The following is a 15,405-nucleotide window of genomic DNA, read 5'->3' as shown; positions in this document are numbered from 1 at the left end:
TTAGAAGCTACGTATTTCACCCATACTTATATATTTTAATATTAACAAGTGAGGATTTAAATATTCCAGTTGTTGAGAGATTTAATCTTTTTTTGTGTGTATGCAGAGTCCACACATTAGCAGTGGGTCAAAAGACAGCCACAGCTTATGAATTGTGGAGAAAGAACGAGTTCTTGCTTCTGCTGAAATATTTCTTTAATCTGATTCCCAAAGTGTCTAAAAAATGATACATTTTATTCCACATTTAGAGAAAAAGCTATTTAGAAGCACATGCTCTAGAATGTTACTTAACATAGTATATATTTATTAACGATAATATATTAATGGTTGTCAGATCCTTTATAGTTTTGAAAGAGGGGAGAAGGAAAAGGGAAAGATGTGGGAGTAAGAATACGTCGGTATTCTTAAGAAGAAACAGTTGGAGAAGGGAAGCTAAAAACACAGAAGCAAGCTCACTGCATTACTTTGTTTCTCACGTCTGTCCTATTTAGTCGCATATAAACTCCTGAAGTAGTCTGAGTCTAGCAGAATTGGGCAAATGTCTTCCTTAGTGGGAAATAAGCCTGAGTATTCTTTGAGAGTCCTTGCCTTTGCTGTCCTGGTGTTCCCTCCTGAGATACCTGGAACTTTTATATAATTTGCTTTTACAATTAGATGAAAAAGGAAATTGTGTTTTTGTTCAAATTTGTCATTCTACCAAACTGAAACCCTCTCTCCTCTTCTTCTCAATAGCTTCCCCTACACCGTGGTCTCTCTTGCCTTTAAAAGCACCACCATCCCAGGCTGCAACCGGGGAATCAGCTTCTACAACTCTACCTGAACTGTCTTTCAAGTCTGCTATTGATCTTTGAGCCATGTCACTATCTTGGTTCAGATCCTCACTCTTCACATAATAGACTCCTGCCTGGTTCTGTGCTTCCATTGCTCCCTCTCTAGGTACCTCTAAATGACTTCTGAAAATTCCGTTCCAACACTCAACTCTCTACTTTAAAAATCTCTAATGCTTCCGTATCACCTAACAAGGAAATATCTATTTCATTAACATTTCTGACAGGGTCATTCCCGAACCCTGCTTAGCCTGAGATTCATCGGCTGCACCTTCTTCTCACGACTTGGGTAGCAGCACTGAGCTACCAGCCGTTCCCTAAACTCACTATGCTTTTTTTTTTTTTTTTTTATATATATATACTGTTCCCTCTGTTTAAAATGCGTATTCTCTTTCCAACTGTCCTTTAGTCTCTACAGATCTTTCAGCGGGGCCCTGATAAGATGCGAACACTCTGTGCAGTTTTTCCTGACATTCCCAGGCAGAGTGGTTGCTTTTTCTGTGCTCCAGTAGTTGTGTGTCCATGAATTGATTACTGTGCTTCTTACAGAATGTTCTAATTTCTATATGTGTGTATATATATATATATATATATAGAGAGAGAGAGAGAGAGAGAGAGAGAGAGTTTATAATATATATATGGCCTCTTCTATGAGTTTCAAGAAGAAAGGGAGAAAGGGACAGGGTTTGAGTCTCAAACACCAGTCTGTGGCATGCCATAGGTACTCCATAAATGTTGACTGTTGAGTGGCTTATACCTCAGATTCCCCATCCCATGTCTATTTAAATGCTACTTTCTAAGGCCCACTTCAACCACAGTTTCCTTGATGGCACTCTCTCTGATTCTCTCCCACCCAGAGTGCTTTTTTTCTTTAATGAAAAACTATAGAAATTTCTTTATTCCTGTTGATTTGGAATTTTTTTTTTTGTATCTTATGATTTAAAAACATCTACTTATTTGGAAGTCAACTGAAATGGAATTTGTGTCCTCCCTATCCAGAGATGCCTATATTCCCTGGATCACTGTCTTATGTCCAGTAGATGCTTAGGATATTTGTTGAGTAGAGTTAAGCCAAGGAAAGCCAATCCTTAGCACAGCTTCTGTAAAGATGCATATCCCCGAACACTGCCTGCTCCCATAATGTCTGATATTTCATTGCCATTTGTGAGGACAGAAATTCTAAGAGAAAAAAATACCTTTGCCAAATAAAAATTATCAGTAATTCACACAATACAGGGGATAGATTAAATGAGATTTCTTTTCTGTTTAAACTTATTGAATATCAGTAGGGAGATGATAGGAAATAGGACTGAGGACCAGGAGTAAAAGAATTTAGGAGCAGAGAGGACTTGGGATGAGGGTGAATTGAATGGGCACCAGGGACTAGATTATGAAGGTTGAGTAAGGAAGGCAAAATGATGCCAATGACCAACACTGCCTGTTTTGAACATTTTCTAGTGTTACATTAAGCAGAACTTTCTCCTTCCAGTCTGGCACCAGGCACCAGAATTCAGTTCAGTAGTTGGGGCGCCTGGGTGGCACAGCGGTTAAGCGTCTGTCTTCGGCTCAGGGCGTGATCCTGATGTTATGGGATCGAGTCCCACATCAGGCTCCTCCGCTATGAGCCTGTTTTTCCTCTCCCACTCCCCCTGCTTGTGTTCCCTCTCTCGCTGGCTGTCTCTATCTCTGTCAAATAAATAAATAAAATAAAATAAAAAAAGAATTCAGTTCAGTAGTGATAATATTATGGTTCAGGTACATTATGGGGCAAATATACTTTCTTGGGGATCCTAATATTTCTTTGGGGGAAATGTGCCCACATTTCACAAGCTCATCAACAAATGCCTGGAGTGCCACCTGTTCCTCGGTAGGAGTTTTATAAAATAAATTTATACACAATTATTGATGAGTGTAGAGGATTATATTTAATGTCTAACATAAAAAAAAGTAATGGGAATAATTTTAGAAAAGGGAGGAGTTGAAAGAAAAAGGGTTGCCAAGAATTAAATAGGGAATAGAGACAGAGGTGACGAAAATTGGAAAAAAGCTAGGTCAGAGTGCAATTGTATTAAGTTATTTAAATCACACATTTGGGGACTAGGAAGGAGTTATCAGTTTATTTAGAAAATGGAAAAAATTTCAAAAAAAAAAGGAAATTAATTCTGAGAACAGGCAGCTGAAAGACATCTAGAGTAAAAAAAAAAGAAAGAAAAGAAAAGTCATGAGATATTCCCCTGGGAGACAGAGTTGGCAAAACACTGATTTTAAAAAGTTAACTCTTCTCCCCAAATCTCCTGAAAGAGTGCAGACTAGCTTAATTTATATTTACTCCCTTAGAAAATATTTCAACCCTGAAAGTTTTAGCAAGGAGACCACAAAGTAAAGAGGTTACATACTTTTCCAAAATAAACACTACTAATTGTAAAATTTCATCAAATATAACTGGAAGGCGGTTTATTATTATTGTTATTTACCGGTTTCAAAATATTTGAAGAAAGGAAATATTTCATTTCCCTAGGAGGTCCGACTGTATATTTCAGAGTTCCTAAACCCCCGCCCAGAAGAGCAGACATTAATTTGATGTGTATGTGTATTTTTTACGAGGTGCGTCAGCATTTTATCAACTTCTCCAAAGTGTCAATGGCCCTGAGAAGTTTAAATCCACTGCACCGGATTATCTTTGCGAGCCCCTTTCAGCTCTCGATGTACAGTAATTTCACGAATCTTCGTTCTTCAAACCTAGCCTTTTTTTGAAAACTCCTTCTTCTCCCTGACCAAGAAGGCATCTAGCGCTGCATGGCAGTGATGCTCGCGCAGCGGGCGAAGCTTTGGAAGTTCCCCCTCCATCCAGCGCTGTGGAAGGGCGTGAACAGCGCAGCTCCCCAAGTCCGCTCACCACTCCTCACACAGGCAGCGGAGCTGGGGCAGCTCCAAGTGCGTCGAGAAGTGTAATCCCTCCGCTAAGTACTTGGCTCTCAGTCTCCAATCACTAGTGGGAGCTGGAGAGGGCAAGTGAAAAAAAAAAAAAAAAAATCCAGAGGCAGCCGAGGAGCGAGAGGAAAAAAAAAAAAAAAAAAAGTCCCGCGGCGGCGGCAGAGCGGCCGCGGCTGCCAGAAGTTGACGGCGCGGCCCGGCGCGGGGCGCGGAGTTGGCGTGGGGCCTGCGCGGGGTGCCCGGACAGTTCGGGGGGCTGCGGGGACAGCGGCGCTCAGGACGCCGGTGCCGGGAGCTCAGCGGCGGGTAAGGCGCGGACCGGCTGGCGCGCGGGGCTCCGTGGGAGCGAGCGGGAGGCAGCCGAGCCGGCGTGGGGCAGGGGGGCGGCGCGGAGCCGGTGGCGGTGCCCCGGGCGGGACCCAGCGCGCAGGGAGAGGAGGAGAGCGGGCAGCGCGGCAGTAGGGCGGCGGCGGCGGGGAGCGGGTCAGGAGGTGGCTCCGGGGCTTTGTGCGCGAGCGGCGCCGCCGGGACCCCGAAACCTCGTGCCGATGCCGGCCAGGAGTTGGGGGCAGAGGCGGCTGCGGGCGGGACACGTGCTCCGGAGTTGGGGAAGGAGGGACGAGCCGAGGCGGGGAGTCTGGACCTGCGCCCCGAGGGATGGGGCGGGAGGGCGAGCGAAAGGCAGACCCGGAGTGGGGGAAATGGGAGGGAGCCCGGCGGCCGGGAGGCAAGACCCGCAGGCACCCAGCTCTGCGGAGCCACCTGCCTCGGAAGCCTCCAGAGACTAAGCTTTGCGGCGGGAGAAAGTGCGCAGCGGGCTCCTCCGGTGTCTCGGACTTGGCTGCGCGTTTCTGCCGCTACTGCCGCTCTCTTTCCCTCTGTTACTGTCTCTGTTCTGTTCTCAAGTGTTTCTCTCTTTCCCTCGTTTTCCTCCCATTCTCTATTTATCTCTCCCCACCTCCTCTGTCTGTTTCTCCCTCGGTGTGTGTGTGTGTGTGTGTGTGTGTGTGTGTGTGTGTCCCTCTCCCCACCCCCTTCTCTGTTTCGTGTGCCTCCCTCTCTGTCTCCTTATCTTCTTCCCTGTCTCCTACACTCCTTCTGTGACTCTCATTTACAGGCTGACTCTGCTGCTTGTCTGTCTCTCCTTTTTTCTGTCTCTCGCTCCCAGCGCCCATCAGTCTACTCGTGACTGTGTCTGTCGGGGCTCCATATTTCTGTCTGTCCCTTGCGGTGTTAGGATTTCAGACATGAGAGAAGATCCCCCGGAAGTTGACCAGGGTGGTGTCTTATTCCTTTTGAGCTGCACCACTCCAGCTGGATTCTGGGTCCTTCGTATTTGTTCTCCATAGAATGGGAACTCTGTGGTTTCCTTGAGTTATTAGGAATTGCTCTTTTCTTAGTCACCTTTCCACCAAGGTGAGGTCAGTGACTGAGCAGCCACAGAGGTGCCAGTGAAAGAAAACAGAAGAAGAGAGCTGCTTAATTGCCTCCAACATATAAAGAGAATGTACCAAACATATCTGCAGTGAAGCAGAACCACCTGAGAAATGTTTCTGAATTGTGGAAACACAAAAGCCTCCAATAATGAGAGGAGTCAGCTGCAAAGTATTTGAAAATAATTTGAAGAAACATTTATGGAAATTTCTTGCTATGCTAAACAGATGCCAACTAATATCTGTGTTTCTTAAATATATTTTTAGGATCCTAGTGACAACTCTCCTAATTATTGTTTTGAGGAAATTATGAGAAATGTCCTGTGTCTACTTGGACATTTGTTTTGAAGAAAATATTCGGTCTTTGTACTCTTATACTTCTTTACACTCCAGTGATCAAGAAGAATTATTTTTAACTGCAAAGAAAATAGGAAAGGATTTGTCAGTAATTTTAAAACATGAGACATTCCAGAGATCAATAATTTCTTTGGAAAACTTTCACTATAAGGACGTTTTGAAGGATATTACATCTTAGTGAAATATGCAAGTTATTACACACTTAGATCATTGTGTGATGCAAAAAAAGGTTGTGTGCTGTAAGCAAATCATAGTAGTGATGGTTTTTTTTTATGGGAAACATAGCTGGGAAATTAATTGCTCTGATTTTCACTGTTTTCTTTAGTCATGCATAATGTACCTTTGTTTTTAGCAAAATATGGCCTAGGGCTACAAAACTTGATACAGTGTGTTATTTGTCCAATCTCAAATACCATTTAGAAAACCACCTTTTCCTTTTGGTCACGAGATATAAGTTGATATGATCTCATTACTCATGTGCTAGGGTCTCCTGATGAATTTTAATGGCACTGATTTGGCATTTTAAATCAAAATGTTAGCTTTTGGTGAGTTAAAATCCTGATTTATGTCATGTTAGTGAATCATCACTATTTATAGGGGCTTTGCCACCTTGTCCACCAGGTGCTGCACGGTGTTTAGCCTGGGCAGGGTTGTCCGAATTCCCTGGTAGATTATTGTCCCTGAGTGACGTGCTGCCTCTACTCATGGTGTGTTCATATATGTCCCTCAAAATGTTCCAGTCATTAAATAATATTTATTAAGAGGAAATTGACTTAATTTTTTCCTCATAAACTTTGAAAACCGTGTGAGATGGCCTGATAAAATATTTTTATTACAGTAAATGCTGATTTTGTTATTTAAAAGTGTAAGGTAACTTAGAATGTGATACCTTTTGGTATATATAGGACCCTCCAGTGCTCAACTCAGACTTATCATCCAAATCTCAAGTTCGTCGTCATCCACTCCAACCTGGCAAAGCCTTGCCTGATTTTCGTAAGCCTCCTCATGTCTGCTTCTCCAGCTTCTGTGCACACCTCTCTCTGTGTTTACCTCTGCTGTCTGGTTACTTGCTTGACTTCCTCACTGGGCTGTCTTTTTTTTTTTCATTGAGGTAAACTGGTGTCCCTTTTCTTTCCTTCTCTGAATTTCAGATGCCCAGTGCAATACCTGCCATATGATAGATGGTCAAAAAACTCTTGAAGGATGGTTTGTGACTTGTGATGCTAGTTCTCCGCGGGCGCAGTAGCTCAAGGGGCATACTACAGTTAGTAGAATAGAGCACAGACGAGGGATGAAAGAGGCTTAGAAAGCATCTGCTCATACACATTCATATTAAAGATGAAGAAGATGAGGCCTAAGCCGTTTGAAAACCTTGTTCAACAATAGACAGTGAAGCCACAGTCCTTTTCCCTGGACTTCCCTGCTTGCCTTCGTTCACTGGCAGTGGCGAAATCTATTACCAGGAGCTTCCGATCACTATCTAAACTCTGAAGATGTCTTCTCATGCTGACCAATGAAATCATGCATGAAACTTGCCATTTTGCAGTAACTGGTAATCATTGGTCATACGTAGTCACGGAGGTCATCTTTGTCTTTTGGAACACTGATTTCTAAGTGCTTTTATGCTGAGCATTGTGTTGGGGGCTGTGTCGTCTTGGGCAGACTATTTATTTCTACCTGAAAAGAAGATACAGATTCTCTGGATTAAATTTTCCCCTCTCTAAATTTCTGTGCATGTGTTGAATGGGGGGGGGGTAGGGGAAAAAGAAAGGAAGTTTGGACCAGATTAGGGGCGCTTTTTGAAGTTTTTCTTCGGAGACCACCGGTTTAACTCCCAGAACAACTGCATATTCGTCTGTTTTACATATCAGACTTCCCTGTGAGCTTTTGTTTGAAAAAAGGCTAACACAGTTCAAGACCGCTTACTCTTCCAGTCTCCCTTGCAGTTGTTGAATTTCATAATCAAGGTAATTTCTAGCTTTTAACTCTGGGTATCTGCAGGATGGTTGAGAAAGTTCTTAGGATAGAAGGAGAAGCTGATTTTGCCTGAGAGTTACTAATTTCAGATTTCCATGTGCTAAATGTGACGTGATGGCAGAAATTGAAGTAGAAGCGTTGGAATACATAGAGAGGCACCTGGAATTCGGAGGAAGGAGGGGACAGGGCTAGAAATAATGCATTTAAGAGGCATTCACTCTGAATTAATAATTAAAATTGAAGAAAACTAAAACTTAGTAGAGATAGAGTCTGGAGAGAGAAATAAATGAAGATTTGGGAGTGGGCAAGAGGGACGTTTTGTTGCTTCTGAGTATTAAGTTCCTCTATATTATTAAGATCAAAGGAAGGGTATTATGTAATGTACGTCAGGCACTAATCTCTTTTCATGATTTTTAGAGCATCTGCTTTACAGGCTAGCGAGCTTAATTACATTCATTTTACTTAAATGTTTGAATTCCTGCTCTCTGCCTGGTATTATTATATACCTCAGGGACACTGTAGCCATAGAGACACAAGGTTCTCACTGTCCTAGAACTTGCATTCTAGAGGGTGAAAGCAACCATGAACAAGCACATGAGTAAGATCATTTCTAATTGTGAAGATTGATATTAGGAAAATATGACAGGGTAGTGCGATAGCAAGAGACTGGGGCTGTTCTTCACATGGGTGGGTTGAGGAAGGCCTTTCTGAGGATGTCTCTGAACACCCAGAAAGCCAGCCTGGTTAAAGTCCAGGAGAGCTTCCTGGCAGAGGTACCATCAAAGCTGTCTCTAAAGCAGCAGCAAGTTGGGTACACACTGGTCAGTGGGATTGGATTCAGGCAAGTAGAGGAAATGGTAAGAATGAGGTCAGAGAGATAAGCAGGCCCATGTAATGAAGTGTGCATTTTATTCAAACTGTCTTACTGAACCACCCTGGAAGAGTTCATACAGAGAAGTCGACAGCTATGACTTAGCCTGTCTGTAGTGTGAGCAAGAATGTCTGAAGTAAGATGACGAGGGAGATTATGAGAAGGATCTAGCTGATAGTTTGGTGGTTTGGCCAAGGAACCCAGAGAAATTGATCAGACATTGTTCTTATTACTGAATGAGAGTCACTGAGTTGAATCATTCTCCCCGTGCTCCCAACCCCTCTTCCCCCCTTGATCCACATTGCAGCAATGCACTAGCTCAATAGTTGCTTTTACTTTTACATTGCAGACCTCAGTACTTCAGTTCCCTTACCTCCTTATCTTCCCCCAGATATCTCCTGGGCTACAAGCCTCTTGACTCAGGGACTACAGCATATCCTGAGAAGTGTTGTGGCAAAGTTCTTTAGGGCGCAGGGTGATCTTTGGACTACCCAGGGATTCTCGATTCTTTCAACTAACACCACTTCATTTTACATACAATTTGTGTTCTGGTTACAAAGGAAAGGAAGCAAGTCAGAACTCCTCTAATCAGGTTTCAGTGGCATTTTTCTCTACCCCTCAGCTTTGAAAACGACATGCTTCTTTAAGAACTTCCTGCCAAGTCTGCATTAGACGTGGCTCTCACCCATGCTGTATCCCAGCCCTTTGCAGAGAGCTAGTATACAGTGGGCATTCAGTAAATGTTTGTGGAATGCTGCTGGGTGCAGTCTACTAGAGGATTCAACAAGTATATGACTGCATGTGCCTTCAGCTTCAGAAGATACCAAGTAGCAAGTTTGGAAATGATTTTTCTGAAGGTTGTATTTCCTTATTGGCTAGAGGAAAAAGGTACACTCCAGTATATCTCTTCATAACCTTTCTTGCCTAGCTGTCTTGAGATAAACATTTTAGTCATTTTTATAGCAGTTACATAGACATGCACTTAAACAAGTACAGACACATCTGTCACTAGTTAATTTGTTGATTTACGAAACTAAAATGATTCCAAGGAAATCTGTAATGATGGTGCTTTTGTCTAAATTAATATCTTGATAGAAATCAGTGAGTTTTATCTAACTAATATATTTTACAACCATCTATAAAAGATAGTAAATTATCAGTTCTTTTTCTGGAAATAAGCTACTATTTTGTTGTCCAATAAACACTGAGCCATAATAGTGCACATAATGATGGATTATCCCCAAATCCTTCCTCTTATTACTGAATGTAGTGCTTTACTCAAATGGGGCTGCAAACAGCTTGGCATCACCTTATTTTTTTAAATTTATTTAGCAGTTCTTTCACTGTTTTAGTCCTTTTCAATTAGTCAGGAGTCCCTTCTGTATCTGAACGTCTTCTCTTCTTGTCTAACTCCATTTTGTTAAAAACCTCCTGCATTATTCCCATTGCCTTCTATGTCATAAGTGTTCTGTTTGCCTCTCCAGATCCACTCTTAACCTTTCTAGCTTATGTTCTCTGCCCAAGACAATACTGGGTGAACTGTTCTGACTTCAGATGGCTTAGGTCCTTGGGGAGCCCCAGTAGGAGATTAGGGGGAGGCTGGAGAAGAGGGTATTCTCTTGGCTCCTTCTCTGCTAGATCAACTTGGGCTGCCTGTGTCCCTGCACTGAAAGGCACTGCTTCTTCTAAGGTAGCTTCCTTCTATCATCCTGTCCTTCCCGTAATCTCTGAGCAGCCCTTCTTTTACTGCCCTGCTTTACTGCCTTACTACCCTTTAAGGTTCTTTTAATCCCCTGTCTATACCTTATTAAATTGTTTGCTTATAAATAAATCCTCTTCAACTTATCAGAACTTGTAAACAGTTAAGATCTCATTTTCTGTTGATTCAGCTTCTGATAGCCTTGGCCACTCTTACCTCTATTGGACATCTGCTTTTCACGCCAACTTTTATGCTTCTATTCATGCAACAGTGGCATAGAAAACTTTAGATGTTATATAAATAATTCTATCAACAAATTTGTTGGTTTAAACACTTAAATTGGGGGCACCTGCGTGGCTCAGTCGGTTAAGCGTCTGCTTTCGGCTCAGATCAGACTGGAATGGAGTGCGGCATTGGGCTCCCTGCTCAGCGAGGAGCCTGCTTCTTCTCCCTCTGCCTGTTGCTCCCCCTGCTTGTTCTGTCTCGTGCGCTCTCTCTCTCTCTCTCTGCCAAATAAATAAATAAAATCTTTTAAAAAAATAAACACTTAAATTGACCATCATCCGTATACCTCCTATATATATGTAATTTGATTGTTTCATTGACTCTTTTAATCATTCATTAATGCAGTGTATATTTGCAGGTTAGTGTTCGGGGCCAGGCACTGTGCAAGGCATTGTGGGTACAAAAGGGCAGATGTCTACCCTTCTTTGGGATGAGGATTGGAAGAGGCAGGAAATAAAAAAGAACAATATTTACAAATCAAGTTTGTGATTAGGGCTGTGAAGGAGATAAACAGGGTATAGGGGGAGAGAGTCATAGGAAGGATTCTCGTTTGCTTGAGATCACAAGCACCTGAATGGGGAGTTCTAAGTGGTTTTTGTTGGTCTGCATCTGTTTTTCTAGGCTCTTTATATGTGAATTTCAAGTTTTTCCTAATGACACAAATAACAAATCTTGGTGGGAGAAGTACAGTTGCCTTATACCATTACCTTAAAGTAGTATTTTGATATACATATATATGCCCTTTAAGAATTTTCTTGTGTGTTTTTATGTATTTTTAAATAAAAGTGAGGTCACAGAGATAGTTACTTGCATTTTTCACTTAGCCATACATTGACAACACCATTGTACATCAGTCTATTCGTTTTAAAACATAACGTTTAGTGTGTAACCTAATCCTAATGATCGCTGGTGGTTATATTCTTAGGATTTTTAAAAAGTTCGATAGGCATGAAGAACATGAAAATGGCCAATAATGTTACCACATAAATAACCTCTGGAAATTATGAATCCCTTGGAACTTGAGAGTATAGAAATGGCTCACGTTATGTGGATTTTTGTTTCATCAAATTCCTTTGAATTATGTCTCATGACAACAGAGAGGAAAAATTTAATCAAACTTCTTCTGTTTCGTAATTATATTCCAGAAATTTTTAGGCCTAACAGTGGTTTTGTGAATGTCAGGTGTGTACCCAAGAAGGACCCCATGGGCGGCAGCATTGCCAGCTGGTTACCTGTGGGGACTCTGGAGTTTGCCTGGCTTTGAATCTCGGCTCTGTTGCTTATTAGCAGTTTGACTTTGGGCACGGGACTGAACCTCGTTTGTCTCTGCATCGTCCGTAAAATGGGGATGACAATAATAGTGATGACTTAATAGGCGTATTTGAGGATTAGAATAGTGAACGTTTGTAAAGGGTCTAGAACAACGCCAGGCAGGTAGTAAATACCACAGAAGCATTTGATAAGTAAATAAATGATCAAAGAAATTGGGGAATGGCTGACATTTTCAAACTGCAATCCTTCCGTGAGCCTGTATGATGCTCGCGTGCACTGTGGCCGTCCCCTGAGGGGGATTTGATCATGGGACTGGTATTTTCCCTGCATATATTCAGTGCTAGCATTGAACTAGTATTCCTCAGAACATACTTCGGGAAAGGTTGATATAAATAATTGACTGAACATTTCACCAGTCTATTGTCTCCTGAAAGAAAGGGACCATTCTTGTTGCCAGGATTTTTTCCTCTACGTGTCACACCTATCCTAGAGTAAGAACGGAGATCTCGGGGTTTTTTCCTTTCCTTTTTTCATTTTAAAAGTAAAATGAATATTTTTCTTAATCCAGAGAAGGACTTGTTGCCAATATAGATGTGAGTATTCCCTGGACCTCTGGGGCTTATTGAGCCCAAAGTTTATAGTGTATAATATTTTCTAGAAAGCTACTTATTCTTATTTTTTTCTAATAGTAAATAATGCGTATTCATTGACGTGAACTGGGGAAATAAAGGAAACTGTAACAAAATAAAAATCACTCACTCTTCCACTACCCAGAAATAGCCACTATTAACATTTCAGGTCTTTTTTTTTCTTTACAAAATTGGGAGGATAATACAAGATGGTTTTGTGTCCTGCCTTTTTTTCACTTGACTTTATTTATATAATATTCTTAATCCAAGGAATGTAGTGATTTCTGGCTTTCAGATGATTAGTAATCTACATTTCAAAAGAGCTTCCTTCCTTTCTCCACAAATCCTGTGGCCAGAGACAATATGAAAATAAAATGGTGTATCTAGAATGAGTTTCTCTCTCATTCGGAAATTGGAACCACCTGGTAAGCAGTTGGCAGTTCTTTTATAAGACCTGGAGTAGGTGACCTCAGGTTGCTTCATTTTTATGAGTCATTCTAGTGTTCTAGCCAGCAGCCAGATGGACGTGGAAGAATCCATGACCAGGCCACTTTGGAGGCAGTCCTTACTCATCCTGAGTGACTGTGAGTGAACTTCTATAATCTTGAGATTAACTAGGAAATGTCATCCAGGGAAACCTGAATTATGCAAAATAAATTTAACTACTTATTCAATGATAAATCTGTTTCTGTCATTGCATGTGGGAGGTAGGGCTCTAATATACGAATATGGAGGACAGGCAGTGTCTCTAAGTATTTTATCTTATAATTTTTAGTGGGAAATAATACTGTATTTATAGCAGGATGTAAAAAAATTCTAACTGTTGTAAGTTTTACTCCGTGTACTTCATAAATGATGGTTGATGCTGTAGTGATTAAAATACATCTGCTCACAAAGTCCTTTTTCATTCAGAAGTCCTTCAACAATTTTGAATCCTCATCTCACTCAAGATTAAATCAGTCACTCTTTAAAATACTTATCTTCAATATCTTTAGCAAATGAAAATATTTAAACTTTTTTTTTTAAAGAGGAAAACCATGCTACACTATTTAATTGAATTAAATTAGCTTTTCATGGAAATTTACCTAGGAGCTGTTTCTGGAACCAATTTGGAAAATGATCTTTGTATTCTGTGGCATTTATGTCTGATTATGTTTTTCTTAGTAATTCTCAATGGACCTGATTCACTCCTTGCTTCAGTCATCAAACCCTTGTGATTTTTGTAGGCAAATTAGGCATTTCCTACCCCAAAATTATGCATATTTATGGAATAATGTATACTTCTTCTTTAAATACAGACGGTGTAAGAAGTTAATTCTATAACTTAAACTTAGTTAAATTTTACCATTTTAGTATTCTGTAGAATACGTCAAGGCTAAGACAAGTCATATATAAATTAACTTCTCCTGAAAAATGTTTTGTAGAATTTAAGTTTTGACTCCTTTGCTAATAAAAGCAGGTGCTGTTATTTGTAAAAATGGCAGGTGACCCAGAAGTTCTTAAAAAAGAGATTGCCTTGAAACCTTCTGCGTTTCAGACACATCAGAGATTTTGTGCCCTACATTTTCTACGTTCTTTTCCATTATAACCTGTTGTTTTCCAAAGCTATGAAGAAATGGAAAACTGCTTAGAAAAACTTCATTTTCAAGTTTTTTAGTTGTAAAATTTATCCTTTGTGATCAACAGCATGGGGACATGTTCTGTATGCTTTGGTACAAGGATTATAACTTAATGCCCTTATTTCTTGTTACTTCATGTGTAGCAGTTTAAAGATGTTTAAAACATATTTAGCTTTTAAAAAAAAAAACTTTGCAGTATCTGCCACAATCTGGATGTTACAATTGCAGCTATTTTGTGAATACATGCTCATTTGTGTTCTTTTTACTCTCCACACCAACCTACTTTCCCCACCCTCTCCCCTTTTTCTGTTTTTCTCTCACTTTTGTACTTGATTTGAAAACATCATTTCTTCTGACTACTTTTTCTGAGCCAGAGGGTCATTTCTGGGATTCTGAACCTGAACAGTATTCCCGAGGTCCTCACCAGCTTTACATCCTCTGACTGATTGGAGTTCTGACTAAGTTAGCATACTTTGAAATGATGATTTGATATTCTGTAGACATAATCTTAAAATGCTTTAATAATATCATAGACTGATAATAACAGCAAGATAAATTTCTATTTTGTTATGAAATCACTTATTTAACTATAATTCCACTCAATATTTTTATGAAATGTCCATGTTTTAAACATTGAAGAAATGCGTTCTTATAGCCAAACCTAAAAATGGCCTGGGGCACCTGGGTGGCCCAGTCAGTTAAGCATCTGACTGGCTCAGGTCCTGGCTTTGGGTCCTGGGATGGAGCCCCACATTGGGCTCCCTGCTCAGCAGGAAGTCTGCTTGTCATTCTCCCTCTGCCCCTCCCCCCACATGTGCTGGCTCTCTATCTCTCTGTCTCTCAAATAAATAAATAAATAAATCTTTAAAAAATTTAACAAACGGCATGGACATATTATATAAAATATATCATAGATATTACTTGGATCTGGATAATTTTTATTCCTTTATGCAGTCTCTTTCGTAGTTGCATTTTGTAGGTTGTCTCCAAATACTCTGTAGCTCCTATTTTATTTGAAATTTCATGTGTTTATAATTGTGGTTTGAAAGCTTTTATTATATATGAAACATTTTTCTTACAACTCAACGAGTATGCATCTTGACTTATCATGAGCCTGTAACTTCCTTTTTTGGCTCATCTCTCCTAAACCTGGAAGGTGTAATGTAGTTTAACAATAATATTTTATATCTTTAGTTTGTGAATAACGTCTTTCTTACAAATGGAATTATTAAATATTTATGCAATATGAATGAACTTGATGCTGTACGTGTCAAAGAGAGAATTGAGTCTTGCTCTAAGCAGAAAGATGTTTAAAATTACAGATGCTACACTATCAAAAAATAAATGCAGAGCTCAAATAGACTGAATGTGGGAAAGACAAAATGAGAAGTTGATGAGAACATGATTAAGTGCCGGGTTGATTCAGTCTATTCTTCTTTCTTTAGGCAATGCGCCAGGGGATGCGTTTAGGGAAGGCTGGGGTTGGTGTTCCATGCTTTCAG

At 40.5% G+C, this 15,405-nt stretch overlaps 1 protein-coding gene across 1 annotated transcript in view; it reads left to right on the top strand.

Annotated features, from left to right (window-relative positions):
- The first annotated feature begins 3,471 nt into the window (after positions 1-3,471).
- Positions 3,472-15,405, top strand: part of BMPR1B (bone morphogenetic protein receptor type 1B) — a 381,259-nt gene continuing 369,325 nt past the window's right edge. Inside the window, exon 1 of the mRNA XM_045792136.2 lies at positions 3,472-4,067. The gene's annotated coding sequence lies outside the window, so the exon portion shown is untranslated. The remainder of the gene's footprint in view (positions 4,068-15,405) is intronic.

This window comes from Ursus americanus, chromosome 8 (assembly GCF_024610735.1).
Source record: "Ursus americanus isolate L20-20 chromosome 8, mUrsAme1.1.p, whole genome shotgun sequence".
Lineage (NCBI taxonomy): Eukaryota > Metazoa > Chordata > Mammalia > Carnivora > Ursidae > Ursus > Ursus americanus.
This window is presented reverse-complemented; position numbering and strand designations above follow the sequence as displayed.